This window comes from Rhineura floridana, chromosome 4, assembly GCF_030035675.1.
Source record: "Rhineura floridana isolate rRhiFlo1 chromosome 4, rRhiFlo1.hap2, whole genome shotgun sequence".
Taxonomy (NCBI): Eukaryota; Metazoa; Chordata; class Lepidosauria; order Squamata; family Rhineuridae; genus Rhineura; species Rhineura floridana.
The window spans coordinates 90,575,285-90,597,966 of NC_084483.1; the positions used below are offsets into that span (position 1 = coordinate 90,575,285).

Genomic DNA, 22,682 nt, shown 5'->3' on the forward strand with positions numbered 1-22,682 from the left:
TTTCCTGTCACCTCGGCAGGCGATTCTGTTGAAGCTCTGGCTGACCTCTGGAATGGGGAAATGGCCAGGGCAGTGGACATGATCGCTCCTGAGCGTCCCCTCTCATGGAATGGAGCCAAACCAGCCCCCTGGTTTACCAGGGAGCTGATGGTGATTAAACAAATGAGATGGAGACTAGAGTGACGTTGGCGGAAGACTCAGAGCGAGTCTGAACGAACACGGGCTAGAGCCTATCTGAAGGCCTACTCCGTGGCAGTGCGGGCAGCAAAGAAATTATTCTTTTCAGCTACCATTGTGTCTGCGGGGAGCCGACCAGCAGAGCTGTTTTGAGTTGTCAAGGGTCTCCTACATTCTGGCCCCCGAGAGGGTAATATAGACCACTCATCAGCCCGCTGTCAAGAATTTGCACGGCACTTCGCAGACAAAATCGTTCAGATTCATTCCGACTTGGATGCTATAGTTGATATAGGCTCAGTGGATGTAACTTTGGCTCCTGCTTGTCCAATAATAATGGATTCTTTTCAACTTGTACAACCCGAGGATGTGGACAGGATCCTTGGAGAGGTGAGGTCCACCACATGCCTGTTAGACCCTTGCCCTTCCTGGCTTATTAAACATGCCAGAGGGGGCCTGGCCGAGTGGGTGAAGGAAGTGGTCAATGCCTCCCTACAACAAGGCAGAGTTCCAATGTGCCTAAAGGAGGCAGTTGTAAGGCCTTTGCTGAAAAAGCCCTCCCTGGACCCCTCTATTATGGATAATTATTGGCCAGTGTCTAATATCCCATTTCTGGGCAAGGTAATAGAGTGTGTGGTGGCCTCCCAACTACAGAGATTCATGGATGAAACGGATTATCTAGATCCATTTCAGTCTGGTTTCAGACCTGGTTATGGGATGGAGACGGCTTTGGTCGCCTTGGTAGATGAACTATGCAGAGAACTGGACAGGGGGAGTGTGTCCCTGTTGGTTCTGCTGGACCTCTCAGCGGCTTTCGATACCATCGACCATGGTATCCTTCTGGGTTGACTTACCGGGATGGGACTTGGGGGCACCGTTTTACGATGGCTCCATTCCTTCCTAGAGGGTCGAACCCAGAAGGTGGTGCTGGGGGATTCCCATTCAACTCCTTGGCCGTTGGCCTGTGGGGTCCCTCAGGGTTCAGTTTTGTCCCCCATGCTATTTAATATCTACATGAAACCGCTGGGAGAGGTTGTCCAGAGGTTTGGGGTTCAGTGCCATCAGTATGCAGATGACACCCAACTCTACTTCTCCTTTCCACCTAATTCCAAGGAAACTGTCTCAGTTCTAAACCAGTGTCTGATAGTGGTGGACTGGATGAGGGTGAACAAGCTGAAGCTTAATCCAGACAAGACAGAGGTGTTCCTAGTCAATCAAAAGGCAGATCAGGGAATAGGGGTTCAGCCTGTGCTGGATGGGGTTACACTCCCCCTGAAGACGCAGGTTCGCAGTTTGGGTGTGCTCCTGGACTCAGCCTTAAACCTGGAGGCCCAGGTTTCTGCGGTGGCCAGGAGTGCCTTTGCCCAGTTAAGACTAGTGCGCCAGCTGCGCCCATTCCTGGAAATGCCTGATTTGACTACAGTGATGCATGCCTTAGTTACATCCCGCTTAGACTACTGTAACGCGCTCTACGTGGGGCTGCCTTTGAAGACTGTTCCAAAACTTCAGTTGGTGCAACGAGCTGCAGCCAGAATGTTAACTGGGGCTGGTTACAGGGACCATACAACTCCCCTGCTGCAACAGCTCCACTGGCTGCCAGTCTGTTTCCGGACACAATTCAAAGTGCTGGTTATGACCTATAAAGCCCTATACGGCTTAGGTCCAGGCTATTTGTCAGACCGTATCTCCCTATATGAACTTGCCCGGGCCCTGAGATCTTCAGGAGAGACCCTTCTCATGATCCTAACACCTTCACAAGTGCGACTGGTGGGGACACGAGATAGGGCCTTTTCGGTGGCTGCCCCTAGGCTCTGGAACTCCCTCCCTAGGAAGGCAAGAATGGCCTCCTCTGTGCAGTCCTTCCGCCGACAGCTAAAAACTTTTTTCTTCCGGCAGGCCTTTGGAACTGAAGGTTTTAAGGGTAGCGACTGAAGAGGATGCTGTATGTTATTGTTTTACTTGTATGCTCCTAAACTGGGTTGCAGTATTTTAAGTGTATATCTAATTGGTTTTAACATCTTAATAGTTTAATCCTGTTTTAATGCTGATTTTGTATGTTTATATGTTTTATATTTTTATAGGTTCTTAATGATAAGTACTTTTTTTATCTGGAAGCCGCCTTGAGTTCCAGTTTGGAAAAAGGGCGGGGTATAAATAAAGATAATAAAGATAATAAAGATAATAATGATAATAATAATAATAATAATAATAATATATTTATTTGTTTGTTTATTTATTTCATTAAACTTATAGACCGCCCCATAGCCGAAGCTCTCTGGGTGGTTCACAAGAACAAGAAAACATCAAAAATACAATAAACATGTAACAATATAAAACACATTAAAAATTTAAAATGTTAAAAAGATTAAAACAATGTCAGCGCATACTAAACATATTAAAATGCCTGGGCAAAGAGGAAAGTTTTAACCTGGCGCCGAAAAGATAGTAACGTTGGCACCAGGCGTATCTCCTCTGGGAGGTTGTTCCACAGTTCGGGGCCACCACAGAAAAAGCCCTTTTCCGCGTTGCCACCCTCCGAGCTTCCCTATACGTAGGAACTCGGAGGAGGGTCTTTGATGATGAGCGTAGTGTACGGGCAGGTTCATATCAGGGAATAATAATAATAATAATAATAATAATAATAAATCTCTTAGGGCTGAACTAGATGCAACTTTGAAAATCCATGATCAGCTCTCAGGACATGTTTTTCCCTTTTCCTAAAAACAGTTGGAGGGGGATGGATCAGAATAGTGGTGCAGAGAGGGGGACTTAAATCCTGATTCCTCAGTGGAAATCCTCCCCCTTAAGGCTGATATAAGCCAAAAAGACTGGGGAAAAGGGTGTGTGGGTAACTGCCTCTTAAAAAGCAAAACCCTCTAAGGGTAATAGTGGCTTTCTGAAGTGAGATTTCCAACATTAGGGAGGAAAAGAATTAACCCCTCCCCCATTTGTCATGGTCCTAATCCATTCCTCCCCTTGACTGTTCTGAGACCATGAAAAAGCCACTGGGAGATCTAGTCATGGATCTCTCTTACTGCATCTAGCTTTTCCCTTAGTTAATGTTCACCTAAAATGTTGCAGTTCCCATACCTATATATTATTTTTGTTATCAAGCATTCACATTCAGTACAAGCATAGCTATTTTTTCCTAAGTGGCATAACATCCCATATAATACATTCAGGTCAAATCAATTTTGGAATACATAAAAGCAAATCTGTCAAATTAAGAGAAATCACTTGATGCTTTTCCAGCAGGATATTTGCTCCATGAAATTCCAAAAACAAGAAAAAAATGCAAGGTTTTCTCTCCCAAGGCTAAAAAAAATTATTCACTACATAAAAACAGACATCTATTAACTCTGTACCACCTCCCCCCACACACAGACACTGTAAGCTATACAAACTGTTCTGAAGCTGTATGCTTTCAAAGAACCCACCAACCTTTTTATCCTGATGCTCATCTAGAAGATCTGGTACATTTCCTTTTGACCAAGAACATTCAAAGAAGAATTATGTCTGCCAGTCTTCAGTGGTCAAAAGCCTTCGGGGTTTATAAAAGAAATCAGTGATATGGTAAAAAGGCTCCAGATACAACAGGGAAGAATAGACAGTTCTTCTTAAATGTATTGTGGCTTGTCAAGGCTGGAGGGAAAAAACAGAAAACAATTATTTTGAAAAAGCAAAATATGTGTTTATATAAATGTGTTTATGTAAATCTAAAACAATAATAAACTACAGGGCTACAACCTTATTTATTTATTTGTTTGTTTGTTTGTTTGATTTATATCCCGCCCTTTCTCCGAGTAGGAGCCCAGGGTGACAAAAAGCACTAAAACACTTTTAACATATCATAAAAACAGACTTTAAAACATTAAAAACATATTAAAACAAAACATATTTAAAAACATTTTGAAAAAAACATCTAGTTTTTTTTTAAAAAAGGTTTAAAAACATATTAAAAAGCAATTCCAATAACCTTGGGATATATGTCAGCCTTCCTCAACTTGGTGCCCTGCTCCAGAGTTTTGGACTACAACTCCCATCATCGCTGACCTTTAACCATGCTGGCTGGGGCTGAGGGGAGTTGTAGTCCAAAACATCTGGAGCAGGGCACCAGATTGGGGAAGGCTGAATTATAAGAATACAACTCTATGGGTCAGCCCTCTTTCTCTTTAGGTTTTTTCATAGACTCATAGAATAGCAGAGTTGGAAGAGGCCTATAAGGCCATCAAGTCCAACCCCCTGCTCAATGCAGCAATCCAAATCAAAGCATTCTCGACAGATGGCTGTCCAGCTGCCTCTTGAATGCCTCCAGTGATGGAGAGCCCACTACCTCTCTAGGTAATTGGTTCCATTGTCGTATGGCTCTAACAGTTAGGAAGTTTTTCCTGACGCCCAGTCGAAATCTGGCTTCCTGCAACTTGAGCCTGTTATTCTGTGTCCTGTACTCTGGGACGATCGAGAAGAGATCCCAGCCCTCCTCTGTGTGACAACCTTTCACGTACTTGAAGAGTACTATCATATCTCCCCTCAGTCTTCTCTTCTCCAGGCTAAACATGCCCAGTTCTTCCAGGCTTTCCCCATAGAGCTTTGTTTCCAGTCCCCTGATCATCCTTGTTGTCCTCCTCTTAATTCAATAAGTTCTTTCTTAAAACAAATGGTTCAAACTCAGAAGACTGTCAGTGTCAGCCATTTTTTTTGCCCAATGGACCTCCACACTGCAATTTCCACCAGCACAAAAAAGAAAAATGTTGAGAAGAAATTGTGGTGATGGGGAGACTGTGGGCAGAAAAAGGGTTCTTACTTATGCAGGGCTTTAAATTGCCTCCACTCCTGCTGTATAGGGAATCTACACCAGCCAAATTCTGACATATGGATCATGCAACCAAAACATTATTTTTGGAGTTGTCTGCTGATAGTCCAAACACAACTGCTTTGCACTTTCTTTGTACTCCAATCAAACTATTTTCTCATCCATACTTGTAGGTGTGCGCTTTTTTGTTTACAAATTCCCCCCTTCCTCCCTCCCCTCCCAGCAGAAGAAGTGTTACTGATTTGCTCAGATCAGAAGGGAGAGGAGTGAGGGTGCCAATGAGAACCCAACAGAAGCAGGAGTCATGTAAGTAGGTGGAGTTAGAACCACACACATAGGATAATTTGGGACAAAGCAACTGCGACTCCTCTTTAGATTGCTGTTTCCTTTTTGCAGTGTATCTGGTATGAGAAACTGCAGATTAAGGGAGGGGAAAGTGAGAGAAGGCAGTGATTGGAGGCCAACATCATATGGAAGAGGGAGAATTAATGGAGATACAAGGGGTTACATTGCAGATTAAATGGAAGTATGGATGAGCCTTGTGTGACAAGGCACACAGATGCAAGGAATATAAACAATGGAAACAGAGTAAATGTAAAGGGAGAATGAGGCTTGAGGAATAGAGCAGAAACAAACAGGGAGTGAGGCAGGCAAGAAAAGGAGCCGAAGAAGCTTCACAGATCTATAACCTTGGGATCTGTGAAGCTCAAGGGGACCGAGAGGGGAGTGCTAATGATGGGATGGGCAAATCCATCAATTTCAGTTTCTTTTAGTTTGTCTAATCTTAAATTCAGTTTTTTAAAAAAACTTCATGAAAATTCATCAGCATTTTAGTGCTAATGTAGTTCTCCTGATACACCAAAATTTGCCCAATATACACATTTTTGCAATGCAATTTCCCCTAAAATAATGTGTTTTTGTATGTTATTTTCACAAATATATGCATTTTTATGTACACTTTGCCATAGTGTATACATTTTCATACACGTTACTTGGCTGGGGAACTGCATCGCCAAATTCACAGAAGTGCAAATTTTGAAAAATGGCTGTGCTTTGGTTTGCATATTGTTTTGAAAAGTGCAAATTTGGTAGGTTTGCCTTTAAATGCGAACTGAATCGAATTTCTGTCAATCTCTGCTAAAGAGGTTGATCAAGAGATAGTGTGGCTGAAGGAAAAGGGACAAAGATGTAGTGGCCTGAAAAGCAGAGACATAAAACATAAGAAAACTGTGGAGGGATACCTTGGGTTGAAGAAAGGAGCCAAGGAGAAAACAGCACTGGCATTGAGTACCATTAGCAGAAAGGAAGTGAGCAGGCAGGAAGGGCTGGGAACTGTTTAGAAGGCAAAGAGAACATGGACACAGCACTGCTAGGAGTTAGACCCTAATAGGGGAATTTCACAATTTGTGGCTTCTACACCCTGCAGCATTGTGATTTGAGAGCCCGAAGAGAGAAACGTGGGCCAACAAGCACTGGAATGGGGCTAACTTTAACATACTGATTTCAGATAGCCACCCTATAGGCTTCTAGTTGGACTGTGATCTCTCTCTACCCATTTCTGTCATGAAGGTGTCCTCCTTTAAACCAAGTCACAGAGTTCCACACTGTAGATAAACTCACAAAACCACAAGTATAAAGTTGGGCCATTTATTTTAAAAAAAGAAAATGATTAACATTCAACAAAATGTATTCTTCATGGAAAAATTAAGCCTGCTGAGCTTCCTGCAATTGACATACTAGCAGAATCCTTAAAAATGACTCATAAGGAGAATATTCCCCTTCCCCGTTTATTTATTATATTTCTATCATGCCTTTCCATCAAAAGGAGCGCAGGGCAGCAAACAAAACAATACAAATTAAAACAAGAGATATGAGCTACCAGCCACAATTCTATGTGATCCACATGTTGCATAGAAAGCATATTCAGTGTGACTATGAAAACAGATACTAGTCTAAGGGAATACAAAACAACAGGCACTTGAATCTATTCCCCACTTGTCCCACTCCACTCACCCGCGTGAAGCCTGGGCGGGTGGGGTGTAGTTGTGGCTAAGGAGTGATGTCGCAGCCACCATTTTGGAAATGGGCCAAGACATGCTGCGTGGAGGGGCAGAGTGCCAGGGTCTTATTTAAGCCCATGCTGCCCCTTCTTTCCTCCTCTTCACTTGCAACGCCCACCCCCCCTCCCTCTTTTATGGTATGATCTGGGTCACTTCGGGGCCGAGTAGGAATCTTTTTCCTGCCCACCCTGGTTGGCGGGCAGATTTTTTGCCTACTCCACACTGTGAGGGTGGGAGAGAATTGGGTTAGGGGGTGTCGTTCTTAGTAATTGTTTTGGCTAATTCGGCTAATTTGGTAAAGTTTGAAATGTAATGCCCTGAGGGGACAGGTTTTTGAAGCACAGGTGTGGGAAGGGAAGTAGGTAAGGACAGCTAGGTGGCCCCCTTAGGCACCTTTGGAGGTGATTGGTGGTTTCGGAGGCCTGTCTCTCAGGGGTTTATGGCCCGAGGGCAGGATATGGGCTGCTTTTGGGGCCAACTTACCTCATCCACCTGGGATTTTACGGCCCCGGGGGGTGGTGACGTGGCAAGGTCCCCCTACTCACTTACAGGGTGTGGCCGGGGTAAGGGGTAAGCCAGCAGGGGCTGGTCGCCCGAGAACTGTATGGCAAGCTGCTTGCTTATAGAAGTTCCCTCACTTAGGTTTCTCCTCTGCAGGTCACTTTAATGGATTTCTTATAGTTTAATAAAGTGGCCCTTTGTTCAACCCAAATGCTGCTACATCTGTGTTTTATTTCAACCCTCGGCCACAATTCATTTGCAATGAGCTAATTTCTTTAGTTTCATCTATATCACACTGTAATGCCTGTTTATTTTATTTATTTATCTGTTAATGTCTTATTCCTGAATGCTATGAAGTATCTTATTTATCAGGGGTATGCACCAGACCCAAAATTTGCCTTTTGTGTGTGTGTGTGAACATTCCGATCTGTTTCTCGTTCACTCTGTGCACTCCTTGTTTCAATTTGTAATTCAGGTTCTAAGTCACTCTCTAGAAAATGAAGCTCTATGTTCCAGATTCATTATAATGAGGTATCTTAACTTTTCGCCTTTTCAGCCAAAGTGGATGAAATTTACACCCTTCCAGAATAGATTAAACTTTCCAAACTGCAGACAAAGAAATCCAGGGCTTTTTGTGGACGATACAAATATTGCTTTATAACTCTTTATGGGAGGGGGGTTGTCTCTTTATTATCTTAAAAATAACTAGGGATGGCCAAGTGGTCTGTATTCTTACTTGTGTGTGTGTGTGTGTGTGTGTGTGTGTGTATACACATACAAAACTTTGCAGGAGCACAATAGCCTTATTTGTGTCTTTTGATAGGTCTTGCAGTCCTGTGATCAACCTTACAATTTGTGGTCGTGTAGAACACTGCCTATAGAGTTCTGAAGAGCTCTAGTTTTTGTTAAAGCAGCGCAACATAGGGTTTTTCTTTTACAAAAAAACACCTTAAATGAAAGCTTTAACTTTTTTTTTAATTCTCTGCTGATTTGCTTTAACAAAAATAATCCATAGCTTTTCAATATTCCTCAGGTAACACTATGGACAAGCTCACTTCTTGCACAGCCCATGGACCTAGAGAAACATAGATATAGGAAAACATAAAGCTACAAGGTACAGAGAAGTATAGAAAAAACAGACACAAGGCTTTGTGGGGCCCTGATCCAACTTTTTTGGGGGCAGTATTGACACTGTGCTTTAGCTCAGGAGAAGGGTGAAAGACCCCCAAATCACTAGATTCGTTGATTTTTTTGCTCCCATACAGAGCCTATAATACACACTGCTATTTCTTATATAGTTTGAAGTACTGAATTACATCTTCCTGGGGGGAAATAGTAGTTTGTATCCATTGCTGCCATTTTGCTTGCATAACAGACTTCCACTTGCACAATGGAATTTCCCTGTCTGTTCTGTCCCCTGCAGCCCCCACATACCCCCAAAAAACTCTGCTCTAGAGGGTTGGAGGACCCTCTGGAGCAGATTTGGGGGCACAGAGAGAGAGGAAGTATTGAATATGGTTTTAGATTGAACACTATTGAAATTCAGGCAAACAGACACAAAATCGTGTATAACAGGGTTACCAGATCTCCATTTTTCAACCAGAGACTCAGGTTTTTGTGGGTCCTCTCTGGGTGACTCACCTTAATCTCCGAACTTTCAGCTTTCATTTAAAAAAAATAAGTTTCTAGGTGGTCTGGTTCCGTAGATATATACACCAAAACGTTAGCACCCCCAACTTATTAGTTGCTCTAAGTTCTGCTCTAATCCTTGCCCTTTCAGGTATCTAGCCAATAAGAAGTCAGGGTTGTGACTGACAAGAAATTATAGAGCCAAGAAATTACAGAGTCAAATTGCATTGTCTGTCTTCAAGTCGATTCCGACTTATAGCGACCCTATGAACAGGGTTTTCATGGTAAGCAGTATTCAGAGGGGGTTTACTATTGCCTCCCTCTGAGGCTGTGAGGCAATGACTGGTCCAAAGCTCAGAAAACGTACTTTTTCCTGCTTTTCTGAACATCTCACAGATTGAATAAGTAAGCTTTCAGTCTTTTTCTTTCTTGTGTGTAGGAGTCAGACAGGTTTAAATTTTGAAGAGGGCAGTGTTTTGCAAATTCCCAATATGAAACTTTAATCCAGTATTTGCTTTTCAAGAGTAAACCCCATTGAATTCAATAGGACTTTCTTTTGAGTAGACATGGTTAGGTTTGTGCTGTAAATTGATGGGACTTTTGCATGAACATAGCAAAGAATTGTGTTTGTATTGTATATCTTTCTCTCCCCCTCCAATCCTATTTTTAAAGCAATTAAGCAAGGCTTACTTAGGTATCACTGTTTTTATTATGTAGGAAACTAATACTGATTTTGACAATAAACTATTATATGGGGTTTATGTATTTTTACATCTCCAGTGTGTGCGTGTATATGGGAATCTTTCCAACAACCCTGTGAGGTAGGGTTGCAGTCTGGAAACCAAGGCAGCTCACAATAAGAAATAAATCCCTTTAAAATCCAGTAACCATAAAAACAAGTATAAAGAGTTGCAAAACAGCTTAAAGTGGCATGATTCTGAATTTTGGGTTGTGTGAATGAAGTTCACTTGAGGTTGCAGTTCTGTCCCTGTTTGAGTAAGCCCCACTGAATACATTGGGACTTGCTTCTGAATAAATAAACATAGGATTGTACTATAAATGTCTTTACAGGTTGTGTAAATAATAAACATATTTGATAGTCATGCTTATACAAATATTTCTTAATACTATGTCCCCATAATATATTTCTTCATACTATGTTATCGCCCTGGGCTCCTGCTGGGAGAAAGGGTGGGATATCATCACCATCATCATCATTATTATTAAATAGTAACTGATTTCACACTATGGTTTACAATACTTCCCCTACATTTTAAGTGTGCCCTTCTTCCTTGGGGTGCTCATAGAATCATAAAATAGTAGAGTTAGAAAGGGCCTATGAGGCCATTGAGTCCAACCCCCTGCTCAATGCAGGAATCCAAATCAAAGCATTCCCAACAGATGACTGTCCAGCTGCCTCTTGAATGCCTCCAGTGTCAGAGAGCCCACTACCTCTCTAGGTAATTGGTTCCATTGTCGTACAGCTCTAACAGGAAGTTTTTCCTGATGTTCAGTCGCAATCTGGCTTCCTGCAACTTGAGCCCGTTATTCCGTGTCCTGCACTCTGAGACCATCATATCTCCCCTCAGTCTTCTCTTCTCATGGCTAAACATGCCCAGTTCTTTCAGTCTCTCCTCACAGGGTTTGTTTCCAGTCCCCTGATCATCCTTGTTGCCCTCCTCTGAACCTGTTCCAGTTTGTCTGCATCCTTCTTGAAGTGCAGAGACCAGAACTGGACGCAGTACTCAAGATGAGGCCTAAGCAGTGCTGAATAGGGGGGAACTAATACTTCATGTGATTTGGAAACTATACTTCTGTTAATGCAGCCTAAAATAGCATTTGCCTTTTTTGCAGCCACATATCACTGTTGGCTCATACTCAGCTTGTTATCAACGACAATTCCAAGATCCTTATCACATGTCATATTGCTGAGCCAAGTATCACCCTCTTATAATTTTGCATTTGGTTTCTTTTTCCTAGGTGTAGAACTTTGCATTTATCCCTGTTGAATTTCATTCTGTTGTTTTCAGCTCAATGCTCCAGCCTATCAAGGTCCCTTTGAATTTTGTTTCTGTCTTCCATGGTATTAGCTGTGCCCCCCAATTTTGTATCACCTGCCTGGTTCCCCTCTGAAACCACGGTTCATGGTTCCCCTCCATTGTTTTCATCCTAAGGGGCAGATTAAGCTGAGAGATGGTGAGTAGCCCATGGGCACCCAGTAAACTTTATAGCTCATTTCCATTTTAAACAATTAATTAAAACAATTTACATACAGGCAAAGTTGATTAAGTAGATCCACACAATATGTTTAAAGCACATCCAACTTGTATTTAAAGCACATGGCTTCCCCTAAAGAATCCTGGGAAGTGTAGTTTCCCCCTCACAGTTATAGTTCCCACCACCCTTAACAAACGACAGTTCCTACGATTCTGTGGTGTGATTCATATGCTTCAAATATGTGTTGAATGTGCTTTAAATGAATGGTGTGGATCTGCACTAGGTATGATGTGCATTCATTAGTGAATTGAAAAGAACAATTGCAAAAGATTTGTTTAAAATGGGAAGGATTGTAGCTCAGTGGTAGGGTATACGCTTTGCATGCAAAGGTCCAAAATTCAATTTATGGAGAAGACTATTGCCAAGAATCCTGGAGAGCCAATGCTAGTCCATGTCATCAGTACTCATGAGGCTAGATGGCACCAAATGGCCTGTGTTGGTATAAGGCAGATTCCTTTGCTCTTAAAAATGAAAAGAGACCCAATGGCCACAGTGACTCTAAAATTTATTCATGTATTTTAATTACAACATTTATATACCACTTTATTGTAAAAAAAATCTTAAAGCAGTTTACAGAAAGAACGAAAACAAAACTATTTTGGCAAAAACAGTTAAAGACAGGTATTTAAAAATATTCAAAATAATAAAACCAACAATGAGTTAAAAAGAGATAAAAAATAATAGCTTCTACATGCCTGGGTAGGCTTGCCTAAAAATATATATATATTTAGAAGGTGCCAAAAAGAGTACAGTGAAGGCACCTAATGTCAATAGGCAGGGAGTTCTAAAGTGTAGGTGCTGCAGGTGGTTTCTTACAAGAGCAGAACAAGTACTATGTGGCATCTGTAACATGGAAAGCACACCTTGAACTTGGCCTGCTAGCATATCAGCAACCAGTACAGATTTCAGAGCAAAGGTATTATGTGCTGATAGGGTCTCACTCATGTCAGCAATCATGCCATAGCATTCTGTACTAATTGCAGCCCCCGGGTCAGGTTGTGCTGCATGGGGATTTCTGTGACTTTGGCTGACTGGCTGCCAGGATTTTCTTAGTTTTGATTTTTGGTTAGGAATCCTGACTGGTTGTGGGATGCTTAGTTTTCTGCCTTACTCATAGGAATCTTGTTGTGGTTGATATGGTATGGCATTTAAGAAATCATCACTGTCTTTTGTTTTTGTTTTTCTATTTATTTATTTATTTATTTATTTATTTATTTCAATTTATATACCGCCCTTAGCAGAATAGCTCTCAGGGCGGTGAACAAACAAGATAAAATACAATATATCATAATAAAAATCATAAAAACATATACAAACAACAAAAAACACTACAAAAACACAATACGACAAAAATTAAAAAATACAGATTAAAAGATTAAAATGGTTAAGAAAATTAAAATTATTTGCATTTCATTTACTTTTATCATCACTCCCTTTCATCCATAAAAAGCAACAACAGTGGTTCCATGTGCTCTGCTCAACCTTCTTAAACCCACTGATGATGCACCTTGTTGTTTGTTTCTTGTCCAATAGTGGTAAAAGGGAATTCACATACTGGGCAGTGTGGCTGCTATTGTTGTTCTTCCCAAGCTGCTGCCTATGAAGGTAGACCAAATCATGTGTGCTTTCTCTCTGTCAATTATATTCACTGGAATTGGGTTGGCTGATGAAGTGAGTTTATAGCAGCCCACAGGGGAGACAGAAAAGGGTAGATAATCTTCTTACTCATTTCTCAGACCTCTTTCTGAAGTGAAGGGTCAAATCTGTGGATGTTAAAAGGTAGGGGCAGGACATTCCAGGCAGGAGATTGCCAACCCTTCTTGGATATGGATATCTTTGCAGAGGATCCCTAGTAAAGCTGTACCAACAGCACAATCCAAACCATATTTACTGAGAAGTAAGTCCTATTGAGTTCTATGGGGCTTAGTCCCTTAGTAAGTGTGTTTAGAATTGCAGCCATCCATCTTTACTCCTCAGTGCTCCCATCTAACATCTCCATAACACTAGGCTCCTTTCTTCGTACAATGGCCTTCAGGTAACTGGCCTCACCTGAGGGCACTTGAACCCTTTTTGCCAGAAGCGAATTGGCTAGATTAAATGTTCCTTACCCAGGCTCTATCTTTTAGCTTTCTATCTTAATTTCCAATCAGAGAAATGTTTTTGTATGAATTGTATGCGCCAAGCAACTGTGGTTGATGCTTAATGTATCATGCTTAATGACATTACCTGGACCCACCCCGTGACATCACTTGGACCCGCCCCATGGCATCACTTGGATCCACCCCATGGTATCACTTGGACCCACCCCCAAAATCACAGTGTTTGGGATGCTTCTGACCTGACAACCCTAGTGTATAATGCTGCATTAATAGAAACTCATGCACCAAAGTAAACCAGTACCCTCTGATCAGTTCTTGTAATTTTTTTTTGAAACAATAATTTATGCCAATATTCAAGCCTTATTCCAACCCTTGCTTTCAAAAAATTATTGCTAAGAAAACATTGATGTCTTCTTGCATAGAAGGCCATGATTCAAGGCTGCATAAATCCATAGGAGATAAGGGTATTAAGACAACGTGCCCATGATTTTCAGAGGGTAGCTGTGTTAATGCATTGCAACAGAAACAACAAAGAGTCTTGTGGCACCTTAAAATGACAAATTTAGTATGGCATAGGCTTTGTCATCACCTCTCTCCTTCCCCTCCTGGTAAGCAGCACCAACTCCATTGCCAGAAGGCTACTGCTATGACTCCATTCCACCAGGTTAGCCGCTCCTTCATATGAATACAAAACTTGGAAAAGTTACTTTTTTGAACTACAACTCCCATCAGTCCAATCCAGTAGCCATGCTGGCTGGGGCTAATGGGAGTTGTAGTTCAAAAAAAGTAACTTTTCCAAGCTCTGGAATAGAACTATAAGTCAATGTAGGCCATTAGGAAGAAGAGGGTGCAAATCCCAGCTAGGCTTTAGCATTTCTCAGGCATCTCTCTTGTTAGAAGATAAGCACTATTAAGCTTCATATATAATAGTAAACTGGAATAGATTCTTCTTTTCTCAAGCAAAGAGAAAGTAATTCAATATTACCCCAAAGAATCAGTATGAAATCAATTTTGCAAAGAAAATTCACATATGATATGAACTTGAAGGAAAGGGTATGTAAACGCTGGAGGTCAGGAAATACCTCCCTCCAGTAATTACCATCTTCAATGGCCAGCATGGTAGCTTTAACTCTACAACTCAGCATAAAATATTTAAACAAATTTGGCCCATAACAAATGTAAGAGAAAATGCCTGTTCAACAACTATATCAAACATGAAAATATTAAAATAAGGCACATATATTTAAATGAGATAAACCTAATGCATTAGGGAAAGTTATACATGCAAAGAAATTACAGAGTTAGAAATATAACCATTCATTAATTTTAGCACTAGGTGCCCTGCTCCATGAAAATACATTTGTATTCCTGTTCCTCTTCACTTTATGCATAAAACATTGATGTTTCCACAGAAAGATGTAGATGTCGTGTATTTATGTTTACATGTATGGCTCAATCAGGGTTCCTTGACACAGATATGTAGATGTTAAAATGATTTAATATGATGGCATAAACAATCATTTGAGCAATAATTAATCTTTATAGAGGCCATAGTCTTTATTATGTATCTCTCCAGGTTTGAACTTAGGTATGAACTACCATTATCTTCCTACTGTATAAAAGTTTAGAATAATGGTCAGTGGACTGATATACTCTGCCCAAACGTTTCTATTAGTAGAATGTAGAAAGCAAGTATGGTAAGGGAGCCCTTCCCACTTCCCCACTGTCCAACAATCAACTTACACTGAAAAATGATGGGGAGGGGTTTAGGCCTCCCAAGGTTCTCATTATTTCTTCAAAATTAAAATAATAGAACAGTGGAGTTGGAAGGGGCCTATAAGGCCATCAAGTTCAAACCCCTGCACAATGCAGGAATCCAGGTGAAAATATATGTTTTGGTTATCTAATAGATCTCTGATTAAGTCAGTCCCTGACTGATACCACATTCCTAGCTCTCCTAACATACCCATTGTATGGCTGAGAAATTCATTATGAAATGGGGATGGGGGAGATAACCTTGGTCATATTTGTTTTAACTTGGTACAAGTTAAAAAGGTTGTGATTATTGATATCTTATTCGCTGCTTCTGCCCAGTTATTTTCCTAATGCCACAGCATGATGTTTGTTTGTTTAGTATTATACTTTCTGCATCATTCAACTTATTTATGAATACCAGTGTTTGATTACTGCAGTTTTTGTTGCTTAGTTATATACCAAGTAATGTTAGGTACTCCCACTCCTGTTAATACTTTTATAAATATTTGTTTGCTGCAATTCTAGGTGGTTCCCCACCCCCTCCCCAATAAAATCCAAAACTAGTTTTTACCATTTATTTATAATTTATGGTGTGACCTGTAAGAAGATATTTATAAACAGGAACAAGAGTTTTGGTAGAATATTCATTTTTGTTGCCCAGATTTTTCCACAACGTGAAGTCTGGTTCTATGATATTGAATAATTTATCATGATTTGTTTTTATCAATTGTTATATTCTCTGTGAACCAAAACCAAGATATTTCATTAGATTTGCTAACCATGCAATGTTTGTTATTTGTGTCAATTTTTATATATATTTTCATGACGATTTACTCCTAACCATCAGATCATTCTGAGCATAAAAGCATCAGGTACGTAAAGGATTAAACACCCTTCCCTTTCTCCTGGTATCTTCAGTTCCAAATGTTTAAGGCTCTGTTGCATACATTTGTGTATAATGTTTACACTTCCCCTTGGTTTAAAAAGTGTTTTGGCAATAGGCACAAAAGAAAAAGAAGAAAAGAACTGCTGCTGAAGCACAAGCCAAAATTAAAAAAGGGACATACCGCTATGCCTTGTGCACTCATTATCCTCTCTTTGAAAAGACTACTGTTATATATAAAAGATTATCTATGCTTTAGGAAAGAAGCTTTTTCAAATGTTTCCTCCCAGTGAAATCTTGAACTCTGTTTATAAGAGGCAAGCTAAACTGATAAGTGGAAAGTAGAGTGAATTTAAAATAAGAGCTTCCACTTTTTTTCTTGAGAGTGTATTTAGCTCACAGAGAACACAAATAAATAACTCTTCATTTAAATTGTGATGCAGTTGTTCAATCAAAATGAAAATGTCAGCCTTGACACAAAAGGCTTTACCCAAAAGATATTCATCCCAAAGACCATTACATTTCCAGTTAGTCCCAGGTTTTATAGCCTTCATCACTTATTGGAAGTGAAAAATGAACATCAGTAGTTTAAGAAAACTTCTATATTTTACTTCTTTTTACTTACTTCAATGTGACTAAAATAGTTAAAGCTTGATATCAGAGCATGTGTTCTTAGGCATGCACACATTCTTGACATCAGAATACAGTTTTTTAAAATAAATGAAAGGAATCTGGCCTAGATCTCAACTTAATTCTCTGGCCTGCTTTGGATGCATTGATTTGATTTTCCTTACTTGTTTGTCAGCTGAGTAAACACACTTGTGTCTTAAGAAATGTAATGCACAAAGAAGGGCATCCCTGTTCCTAAGGGGACACATGCATGTGCTACTCTATGTACTCTATGTGGCATCCAATTCCATCATCAGACAACAATAAATTTAAATCTGTATCTGTCTATCTATCTTGCCAAAGGGCTATAGACACCTGTAGGCACTCAGCTTCATATATATTCTTGTTATTCAAATTATTTTATTTATTTACATTATTGTAGTGAGATAGCAACACAGAGATTGTGATATCACAGGCAGCAACACAGATGGCAATAGCAGATGCCCAAAGAGAAGGAAACCAATTTACTATAAAGGATGTAAGAAGTCGAGATGGCAAGAGGTCTGTGATCAGATCTCTTGCTTTATTATTTAAAACAACAACAACAACGGGCACATTGGAAGGCGTGACAATGGTTAGAGACACACTTACTGTTCTACCGGGTCCAGTGCATCTCCACCTCTCTTTTCTAAAAATGGGGGCACACAACATTAGTCAAACCTCACCCATTTTTACTGTAAAACTTGGTGAGATCATTTCGAGCGCATTTTGTTTTGTTTTAAATTCAGCTTCAGACTTCGCAACTGACTGGCAGATCAACCCCTCCAGGTGCGGCCAATGGAAACGCTTTGCTGTAGGTGACTAGTGTGCTCACAGTCTGTATCATATCACAGCTACAGTACTGAGAGTGAGTCTGCTTCTGTGTTGGAATTGCTTTTTAATATGCTTTTAAACCTTTTTTTTAAACGATGTTTTTTAACCTTTTCTTTTAAAATGTCTTTAAAGCTTTTAAAAATGTTTTTAAAGTGGTTTTGTTTTAATGTATTTTAATGTCTGTTTTCATGATGTTTCCAAGTGTTTTTAGTGCTTTTGTTTGCCACCCTGGGCTACTGCTGGAAGGAAGGGTGGGATATAAATCAGATAAATAAATATATAAATAAATAAGGTAAACCCATTCCCCAATCAAAATTGCATTCTGATGCTAATATTGCAGGAGGAAACATACAGGTACCTGTATGTTTTCTATAAAGAAGTAGCTGCAAAGGAGACCAGTTAGACTGGAAAAAATGGTACGGGGAGAAAAGCTGAAACTCCCACCACCAGCACCACAGCCCCAACACAATTTGCTTTTCTGTCATCTTACAGGTCCTTTTAACTTAAAACAGAACCATGGGGGATCCAGTCATAGATCTTCTATCATCTCATCTAATTTGGTCCAAGGCAAGGACATGAACAAAGCTCTTGGAGTACTAGATAAGACTTCTGGAGGAAAAAGAACAAGGGCAAACTGAGCCCCTTCTTGGCAATTGTTGACATTGAAAGCTGTGAATAGTGGTTGCCTAGTATACGTGTCCCTGTGTCTGAAACCACCTTTGCCGTTCAAATTTGTGGTGATTCTCCCCTAACCCAGCAGCCTTCAATACCCCATCCCACATTGTTCATGAGCGCTCCCCAGCCCCCCAGAGAGGCTTGGGGGGGCACAGGTGGCTGCAGGGAAGGAGGGTGCTAGAAACTTTCCATCTTTAAATTAACTTAGAATCAAAGCCACTATCAATCATGTTTCTGTTGCCGCTAGTTGGAGGCAATGGGAGCAAGGGTTTCCTCTCTACATAAAAAGGTTCACATGAATCCTCTCACACATTTTTTCAGTGTATGAGGGGACAGCGCTGGCTGGTCTCTCACCATTCACACTCAGAGGCAATGTGAAGAAGCTGACAGTGCAGTACATCTCTGTAGCTGATTGGAATCTTGACCCCCAACCACACAGCTAACTGGTAGAATGCAGGGCGACGGCTGGTAATGGGCTAATCACTCCCACCCCACAGTCCCTTTGTATATTGGAAGAATGTGTAAAGGGGTTCAAGTGAATTTCTCTAAATGATGATGGCTGCAGCACCAATGGAAATTGTTTGCATTGCTTGCACGAGCAATTCCCAACAATTATCTACTATCATATTAGATCAGGAGTAGTCAATACGGTGCCTGCAATTGTTGTTGGACTACAACACCCAACATCCCTGACCACTGGCCATGCTGGCTGGGTCTGATGGGAGTTGGCATCCAACAATGTCGGTCTCTGAAAGCCTGGTCTACATAGTCTCTTGGATACAGGACAGAAAGACCAACCAAACCAGCATGTACATTTTTTTTTTTAAAAGTTATCTAGAATGTACATATCAAATAAATTATTTTTTCAATAGTACAAAGGGAAAGTAATATTTTAACTTTAAAAAGTGCCACAAAACACCGACATTTTTCAAGTGGGATCTGTAACAACAAAGAACCACACTGAAGGACTCCCCAAGTGTCTTGTATGCCTTGTACAAATAGCTAAATTAGAAATGTTACAAGTTCTTAAAGGGCTTTAATAATCTAACCAAGTGCTACAAGTGGCTTCAATAGCAAGAGTACAACAAGTAAAAGTAAAGAATTGTCCGAGCAAAAATAACATGCAATAAACAACCCTAGATTCTCAAAAGGCCTTTTGAGGTCACATTAAGTAACTTTCAAAAATATGTTTGCTATGTTGTGTAATAGAATAAAAGTTCAGAACTTATTTATTCTATTAGACAACATAGCAAACATTGAATCTCCATATTGTCCTTTTATCTAAAATAACAATGAAACAATAATGGTTGGAATTTATTTTAGGATGTTATTATAGGGTGTAACATTTTTTTCTGGAAACTGAGGCTACAAAATTTTCTTAAAAGGTTATTGCATTTTGCCCTTTCTTCTTTCTCATGAAGTTTCCAGAAACATATTCACAACTTTATCTACTCTGATTATTCATTCTTTTCTGAAGCACTCATATTTTCTGGAAACAGTTAAGCACCAAAGAAAGAGAATGCTACTTTGCTTAGTTCCTATCATCATGAAGAATGTTGTTGTTATGTGCCTTCAAGTCGATTGCGACTTATGGCGACCCTATGAATCAGTGACCTCCAAGAGCATCTGTCATGAACCACCCTGTTCAGGTCTGTGGCTTCCTTTATGGAATCAACCCATCTCTTCTTTGGTCTTAGGGATAAAGCAAATAGACTAGCATACAAATGCAAACCAGGGGGGTGGGGCAGGAGCATTAGGCCACTCTGTGGGATCACAGAGGGTGGGAATTGTGGCGCTTAGGATGCCACCCAAAAAAGGAAAAGGTGGAGCAAAAGGGAAGGTGAAGGCCCGCAGGCCTCCTCTAAAATGCCCCCCCCCAGTGGCTGGTTCTTCGGATGAAGAGGAGGCACCACCATGGGCAGCTATTTTGGCACGCCTGGAGGCGTTAGAGAAGCAGGGGATGGGGGCTTCAGGTCAGAGCACCATGCACCCCCCTACTGCCAGGGAACCATCAATCAGTCTGGGGACTTCTGCAGGGGTGGCAGCCAGACCTAAGCGCACTAAGGCGACGGCACAGGGCAGCAGCAGAGTGCTAACCAAAATGTTGTTGTCTTGATTTTAGCCTGGCTGGATGCCCTGGAAACAAGTCCTGGTGTGGCCCAGCTTGCAACTGGGGAGACAGAGGCTCCCCCCGCACCGGCAGCTGGCACGGAATGGGAGGAGGCTGCACCCGAAACCGGCTTGATACCACCATTAGCGGGGGAGGGGCAGGCAGCTAGTGTGACAGGGCCACTGGGAGGAGCAGGTGAGACAGCAAGGCTTGCTCCAGCAGCTGGGTGGCCAAGTTGGGGGTGGCCTCCATGGGGGCCGGGGGCCCCAGGAGCAGGGGGGGCATGCTCTACTCCTGCCAGGGTGGAAGCAAGTAACGCATCCAATACTGGCAGGGGATGGTAATGATGCCAGGAGGTCCCCAACCTCCACTTCAGGCGGCTTGCAACCAAGTCTGGCAACACATGGGAAGGGGGCAGGTTACGGCACTGGCCACACCTACTAGGGGGTCAGATCCGCCTATGGAGCTGGCCGGCAATGAGCTGGCTGCAGCTGCAGTTTCAGACACAATGATGGATCCGTTGAGGTCGGTAGCGGTGAGTGCCATCCCTTTCGGATACACGTCTGTCACCCTGGGTTTTCACCTGCTCCCGGCGACCAAAGAAAAAATTTGGCAGGGAGAATACGTTGATTTGTTTTCCCTGCTCTACCGAGGGCACCCCAAAAGGGATAAGGTAAAGGATGACAAGGGGGAGCCTGAGAGGCCTAGGTGTAGGAAGGTGGATCAGATGTGGGCCAACTGGCTACCTGTAGCTGATTTACGCTGGGGTTATAGTGGAAAGGCAGCCGCTGAAGGGGTTGCCTTTGGTGAAATACCTGGACATTATATTTAGAGCCTATGTTGAGTTTTCTGGCCTGGCCGTCCTATGATGAGGCCTTTTGTATGCGAGCTGTGTGTGACAGGACGTTGCCATGGGATAAAAAAGAGCCAGAGTTGTGGCTGCAGTTCATGGCAGCGGCCCAAGCCATGACTGGGGACAGATGTGATAGTGGGCATTTATTGAGCAAGCAGTTGGCTGCTACCCTTCCCTGCTTCAATGAAGGACGGGGGTTAAATAATTGCTGCTGTGTTGGGAATTTAGTTCCGGGGGGGTTGTGTTCACAACCCGTGTAGTTTCCGGCACAAGTGTTCCATCTGCGGAGCAGCGCACTCGTGCACAGCCTGCCCCTGAGAAAGGTTGTTTAGGGGGGGAGTCAGGGATCAGCAGCGGAACAGGAAGCAGCCCCCACCCAGAGCTGCTCAAGTAAAAGGGTCCCTCCCCAGTTAACTTAGAGGTTTTGCGGCCCCTGCTAGCTGGCTACCCAGCGGCTGGGGATGCACTTTTTTTGTTACAGGGTTTTTCTTTAGGCTTTCAGATTCCCTGTACTGGTCCACAGGCTGCCTTCATGTCCCACAACCTTAAATCTATAGTGGGCATCGAGCCAGTCGTCCAGCAGAAGATTGACAATGAAGTGCAGGCCTGGTGGGTGCTTGGCCCATTCCAATCACCCTTCATTCCGAAACATAGGGTGTCCCCTCTTGGTACTGTTCCCAAAAAGGCTGTGGGGGGAATCTAGATTGATTTACCACTTGTCCTACCTGCAGGGGCAGTCTGTTAATAATTTCATACCCGATAGTTTGTGTACAGTCCACTGCACCTCTCTGGACGCTGCAGTGCGCATGGTGCAGGCTTGTGGTGGAGGGGCACTTATGGGCAAATGATATCAAGTTCGCTTTCTGCCTCCTGCCTGTCCACCCTGCAGATTTTGAGCTGCTGGGATTTGCCTTCATGGGCAAATACTATATGGACACAGCATTGCCTGTGGGCTACTCGATCTCTTGCAGTGTTTGAGCATTTCAGCTCCTTTGTGGAGTGGGCAGTCAGGAGGGGAGCGGGTTTGAATGTAATAGTACACTATTTGGACGACTTCCTGTTTGCGGGTAGGGCAGGCACTGGTGAATGCCAACGCTTGATGTCACAGTTTGGTGACCTTAGCTGCTAAAAAGATGGGAGGCCCAGCCCCTGTCCTGATATTCCTGTGTATTGAGTTTGATTTAGTGAAACAGTGTTGTAGGCTGCCCAGAGAGAAGCTCGAACTCCTCCAATTTAAGATTAGGGAGGTTTCACAGGCCAGGGAGGTTTTTCTTTTTACCCAGCAGGATGGACACCTGAACTCTGCGTGCAGGGTTGTCACGCCAGGTCGGGCATTTTTGCGAAGAGTTTATGATGCCATGGTAGAGCTTT

At 42.1% G+C, this 22,682-nt stretch overlaps 1 protein-coding gene across 3 annotated transcripts in view; it reads right to left on the reverse strand.

Annotated features, from left to right (window-relative positions):
- HS3ST5 (heparan sulfate-glucosamine 3-sulfotransferase 5) overlaps window positions 1-22,682 on the reverse strand; it is a 344,265-nt gene that overhangs the window by 234,995 nt on the left and 86,588 nt on the right. For all 3 annotated transcript variants that reach the window (XM_061626292.1, XM_061626294.1, XM_061626293.1), the window contains exon 2: window positions 3,616-3,816. The gene's annotated coding sequence lies outside the window, so the exon portion shown is untranslated. The remainder of the gene's footprint in view (window positions 1-3,615; window positions 3,817-22,682) is intronic.